Below are 6,488 nucleotides of genomic sequence, written 5' to 3' on the forward strand. Positions count from 1 at the left end.
CACTTTCTCAACAATCCTCTGGAAGAAGTCCTTTCTTTCAAGCTTCTGGGTCTTACTATCTGCCATGACCTTTCCTGAGAAAGCCACATTTCAAACCTCGCCTCCAAAGCCAGTCGCCGACTGGGAATTCTCCATCGTGCAAAGTCCTTCCTCGGCTCACCTGAGCTCCTAACCACTTAGAAAGCTTTCGTCTGCAGCCTGATGGAGTACTGCTCTTCCCTCTGGGCTGGTGCTCCTGCCTCCCACCTTTCTCAGCTTTACTTTCAGATCATTGGTATCTCCCGTGATGAGGCCGAGTCTTTGGGCCTCTCACTCTCTCTCACCGCAGGCTGGTCAGTGGTCTTTGTCTTCCACTGTCTCCTCTCCGGTCTCGCTCCCCCTGCTCTGTCTGCGATATGTCCTCCCCATATTTCTGCAGGGCGCTCAAGGTCCGCCAGCAACCCCCTTCTGGTAAAACTACCAAAATCACGAATCGCTGCTCACCTTCACTCTCTCATTCCTCTTTTTCCCCGCCTTTGGAATAAACTCCCTCACTCTATTCATTCCCATTCTTCCCTCCAGGCCTTCAAAACAGCTGTTCACCACCACCTCATATCATCCCCCATCCAAATCCTCGATCTTTTCTTCCCCCGATAATCCACCCAAGCCCACCTTCTTCAAATTCCCTGCTTTCCTTGCTGAAAGTCCCTGTAATGTCCATCTTGCATACCCCGTGTTCCCCGCCCCATCCCTCTCCGTTCACAGATCTCCTCATGTCTCTGTTCCCCACTGTTTTGTCCTTCTCACTCTTGCCCCTCTTGTCTCATGCCCCCCTTGCTGTGCGTTGTGTGTTAGCTCTCATACGAGCCTCGATAAGGTACACAAAAAATAAAAATAAAAAAACTGACACCTTGGCTTTTTTGCAATTTTTCGAAAGGAAAGATCGACACTTTTAAGGGTTATCATGGTCTGTCTGTCTTCCTTTGTTAATTGTCTTTTTCTCGCCATTATGATAACAATATACTACTTCCTGCAGTGCAATATTGTCCAAATAATGCTTCAGAGGGTGTAGCAACACAGTCTGTTCCAACACTGCTTTTATACAGACAGAGGGTTTGTAACTAATCGACAAAAGTTGGGACACCTGTCAGAATTGTTTGCATCAACTTTCAAGACTTAATTTACTTCCATTGCTGCAGAACAGCTGCAGTTGCTCACCCATTACTTGTTCCCTGAAAAGGGCCTTTTTTAACAACTCTAAAATTTACATTATTTTTCAGTTTTTGGTAACCTTAACTTTCTTTTTTAACCTCTGGCAGTTTACCGCTTAGCTTTGTACCATTTCAGGTTATTCACGGAACTTGAACTGCTTAAATTTCAATAGAAAGTGGAAAAAATTGGGGGTGTTCTAAAACTTTTGACCGGTCGTGTATATCAGAGAACTCTTTAAAATGACTCATCATGGAACAAAAAATCACGGCAACACGGTGAGGTAATAAATCTCCAGGATTATGCCCGGCAATTAAGATGTTAAAATATCCGCTTTCATCAATTATTTTTCCAGTTAACAATAATTGTCATCATACAACATAATGAACATCTTGGCTGCACATATAGTGCTTTGGCAATTCATCTAAATCATACAGGCCTTTTCCGAGTAAAGTACAAAAAGAGCTCCATATGCTTCCAATTCAATTTGCTTTCCTTTAACCATCCTGATGACAAAAGGTTTGAATGTGCACACAAATTGTACCTCCACATGAGTTCGGTGACAAGGGCACTGCTGCTTTTATACCGACATGAATTCTGTTGCAATGTGTGAGAGGAAATATTTAATTATCCATTACCAGTGGACACCAATTTATTAAGGCCAAGTTTAAATATATCGAACTGTTGTGAAATTTAAAAAGGTGCCCAACATAGAGAAAGCATCCTGTGAGCACAAAGATGTGTAAAATTCTGAATTTTTTGGTTGCAATGAGAATGGTTTATACTGGAATGCTAAAACACATAAAGTTGGAATAGCATCTCCAAAATGTATACATGTGTTGAAAAGTAATGCCTCCTATTGTTTTTCTTCAAAACAGGAAAAGATATTTGAATTAAACAAAGCGCAGTCTGCACATTCGTACTTCCTGCCAAGCGCCAATGGGTGTGAAGTTTCATGATTCAGACACTCCATGTTTCAGTGCTATATTAGTCAACATGACAGAGGGCAGCATGACTGTCAGTGAAGTGCTGGAGATGAGAGTTGTGATGACTGACTGGAGATGAGATGACTAGAGATGAGGGTTTGGATGACCAACTGCAGATGAGAAGACTGGAGATGAGAGTTGGGATGATTGGCTGGAGATGAGAGTTGGGATGACCGACTGGTAATGAGATGACTGGAGATGAGAGTTGGGATGACCGACAAAATGAGATGACTGGCAATGAGAGCTGGGATGACTGACTGGAGATGAGGGTTGGGATGACTGGCTGGAGATGACATGACTGGAGATGACATGACTGGAGATGACATGACTGGACATGAGAGTTTGTATGACCGACTGGAGATGAGAGTTTGTATGACCGACTGGAGATGAGATGACTGGAGATGAGAGTTGGGATGAACAACAGGAGATGAGATGACTGGAAATGAGAGTTGGGATGAATGACTGGAGATTAGATGCCTGGAGATGAGAGTTGGGATGACTGACTGGAGATGGGATGACTGGACATGAGAGTTGGGATGACTGACTGGAAATGAGATGACTGGAGATGAGAGTTGAGATGACTGGAAATGAGAGTTGTGATGACTGACTGGAGATGAGATGACTAGAGATGAGGGTTTGGATGACCGACTGCAGATGAGATGACTGGAGATGAGAGTTGGGATGATTGGCTGGAGATGAGATGACTGGAGATGAGAGTTGGGATGACCGACGAGATGAGATGACTGGCGATGAGAGCTGGGATGACTGACTGGAGATGGGATGACTGGAGATGAGGGTTGGGATGACTGGCTGGAGATGACATGACTGGAGATGACATGACTGGAGATGACATGAGAGTTTGTATGACCGACTGGAGATGACATGACTGGAGATGAGAGTTGGGATGTACAACAGGAGATGAGATGCCTGGAGATGAGAGTTGGGATGACTGACTGGAGATGGGATGACTGGAGATGGGATGACTGGAGATGAGAGTTGGGATGACCGACTGGAGATGAGAGTTGGGATGACCGACTGGAGATGAGAGTTGGGATGACCAACTGGAGATGAGAGTTGGGATGACCAACTGGAGATGAGATGACTGGAAATGAGAGTTGGGATGAGTGGACATGAGTCGAGTGCATCATTACAACTCTGAGAGTACTCGACGGTCAATGGAGTACTGCCACAAAGGATCACCACATAACTTGGCTCCGTCAGATTTTCATCTCTTACCCAAACTTAAGGAACACCTTCATAGAGAACATTATTCTTCTGATGATGATGTCCACATCGCTCAATGTGAAGTGCTGGTTAAGTCAGCAGGATGCACAAGTTTATCATGACATCACGATAGCACTCGAATGTTGGGAAAAATGTGTGGACCGCAGTGGTGATTATGTTGAGAACTAAGAATGGATTATGGTGGAATAAAGATTGATGTTTTTTTTTGTTTTTGTTTTTTTTTTGTATACCTTGGTCGAGGCTCGTATGAGAGCTAACACACAACTCACAGCAAGGAGGCATGAGACAAGAGGGGCGGGAGTGGAAGGGACAAATCATTGGGGAACAGACACAGGTGAACTGTGGAAGGGAGAGGGATGGGGATGGGACGGGGAACATGGCGAGGAGAAGATGGACATTACAGGGACTTTCAGGAAGGAAAGCAGGAGAATTGAAGGAAGTGGGCTTGGGTGGATTATCGGGGGTAGAAAAGATCGAGGATTTGGATGGGGGAAGATAAGAGGTGGTGGTGAACAGCTGTTTTGAAAGCCTGGAGGGAAGAATGGGAAAGAATAGAGTGAGGAAGTTTATTCCAAAGGCGGGAAAAAAGAGGAATGAAAGAGTGAAGATGAGCAGTGATTCGTGATTTTGGTAGTTTTACCAGAAGGGGGTTGTTGGCGGACCTTGAGCGCCCTGTGGAAATGTGGTTGGGACAAATCGCAGAGAGAGCAGGGGGGCAAGGCTGGAGAGGAGTCGGTAGAAGACAGAAAGACCACCGACCAACCTGCGGTGATTGAGTGAGAGGCCCAAAGACTCAGCTTCATTGCGGGAGATGCCAATGATCTTAAAAGCCCTGGTTTCGACAGCGTGAAGTCGAGAAAGGTGGGAGGCAGGAGCACCAGCCCAGAGGGGAGAGCAGTACTCCATCAGGCTACGGACAAAAGCTTTGTAAGTGGTCAGGAGCTCAAGAGGGCCGAGGAAGGACTTTGCACGACGAAGGATTCCCAGTCGGCGACTGGCTTTTGAGGCGAGGTTGGAAATGTGACTTTCCCAGGAAAGGTTATGGCAGATAGTGAGACCCAGAAGCTTGAAAGAAAAGACTTCTTCCAGAGGATTGTTGAAAAAGTGGATGGGGGGGTTTTCTAAACAGTCCTTTCGAAGAGACATAGTGAGAGTGTGAGATTTGTCTGGATTGAAAGACATGTTCCACGTGTTGGACCAGTTTGTGATTTTATCCAGATCTGCAGTGAGCGAAGAAGCTGCTGCTTGCCGGTCTGAGGGATGACAGATGGTACGGCAGAGGGTGGAGTCGTCGGCAAAGAGAAATAGAGGATTTTCCAGAGAGTCCGAGAGATCATTGATGAAAACCAGAAAAAGAACAGGGCCCAGAACGCTACCTTGAGGAACTCCAGCCTGCACAGGAAGAGGGGATGAAAGAACTCCATTTAGGGCCACACGTTGACTGCGACAGGAGAGGAAGTCTGCGAGCCATGAGTGGAGATGGCCTTGAATACCATGGGAAGAGAGTTTGGTGAGTAGGGCAGGGTGCCAGACTGTGTCAAAAGCACGTGATATGTCCAGGGATACGGCTCGGATTTCCTGTCTGGCATTGAGGACCTCCATCCATTGATGGGAGAGCAGTAGCAGCATATCTAGGGTAGAGTGACCTGGTCTGAAACCAAATTGATGATTGGAAATCAAGCCATTGGAGAAGAGGAAGGATTTCATGTCTGAGGCGATGATGGATTCCATAACCTTGCTGATGATTGGGAGAAGGCTGATTGGTCTATAGTTACAGGGATCTGTTTTTGCACCTTTTTTATGCAGGGCAGTGATGTTAGCAGATTTCCAAGCAGATGGCAGATGACCTTGGGAAAATGAGAGGGTGAATAGAACAGAGAGAGGGTGAGCAAGAGCAGAAGAGCAGGCTTTGAGGACACGTGGGCTGATGCCGTCTGGACCGGTTGCAGAATCTGACTCGAGGTTTGAAAGCAAGCTCTCCACCTTGTCAGGAGAAAAGGATACAGAGTCCAGGGACAGTTGGGTGCGACTGGGTAAAGTGGGTAGAGATAGTGATGGGTTTAGGACACAAGATTTAGCTGCAAACACCGAGTTTAGACATTCAGCTTTATCACATGTGGAATCAGCAGTGCGGCCATTTGAGGTAAGGGAGGGGATGGAGGGGGAACATACACCAGAAACAGATTTGATTAAACGCCACCAGGATTTTGAGGAGGGAGAGAGGTTTGAGAGTTCAGACTTGAGATGAGAAAGATGTTGTTTTCTGGCTCTCCTGAGGGTAGATACACACTTGTTCCGAGCTTTGTGGAAAGAACTGAGATTGCCCTCAGTTGGGTTTGCTTTCCATGAGGCAAAGGCAAGTTGTTTCAGGACAACTGCCTCGCCACAAGCTTCAGTAAACCAAGGGCGGGAGGAAGGGTAAGACAACTGAACACGAGAGGGGATAAATCTGTGCATGAGGGAGAGCAAGTTTCTTTGAAAGAATTCCCAGGATGAGTTGATGTTTGAGAAAGTAGTGATAGGAGACCAGTCTGTAAGTTTGATGGCTGCTCGGAGACCCTGCCAGTCGGCTTGAGTGAAATGCCAGACTCGACGGCGGTGAGGTGGTTCTCTGATAACAGCCAGAGAGATGTCCACTTTAACAAGGACGTGGTCAGAAGAACCAATTGGAGCAAAGGAAGAGCAGCAGATATTGTCAGGGAAATTTGTCAAAATCAGATCCAGAAGAGATGGAGTACCATTGGTTGAGATCCGGGTCGGGAAGTTGACCGATTGAGTCAGTCCCAATGAGTCGCAGAAAGCTTTTGCTGATGTCCCATGGCAGGTGAGAGAGGTACCCACACCTAGCCAACTGGCGTGATGACAATTGAAGTCACCACATAAGAGGAAGAGAGAGTTTGGATGAGAAGATAGAAGATGGTCCATGTTTTCGGAGAGTGAGGTGTAGATGGAGTCATCACTGTTCGGTGGACGGTACAGTACACATATAAACATGAGGTGGGAGTGGAGGGAAGCCGAAGCCAGAGGTATTCCTGGGGGTGTGGGGGAGTGAGAGCAGTGCAGGGAGAG

The 6,488-nt window shown here is 46.5% G+C and overlaps 1 protein-coding gene across 1 annotated transcript in view; it reads right to left on the bottom strand.

Annotated features, from left to right (window-relative positions):
• The window catches only part of LOC147035489 (inactive phospholipid phosphatase 7-like), a 59,271-nt gene that overhangs the window by 42,522 nt on the left and 10,261 nt on the right, over positions 1-6,488 (bottom strand). The gene's annotated exons all lie outside the window — the stretch shown is intronic.

Source organism: Eptatretus burgeri, chromosome 1 (genome assembly GCF_056783735.1).
Source record: "Eptatretus burgeri isolate ZD-2024b chromosome 1, Ebu_testis_v1, whole genome shotgun sequence".
Classification (NCBI taxonomy): Eukaryota; Metazoa; Chordata; class Myxini; order Myxiniformes; family Myxinidae; genus Eptatretus; species Eptatretus burgeri.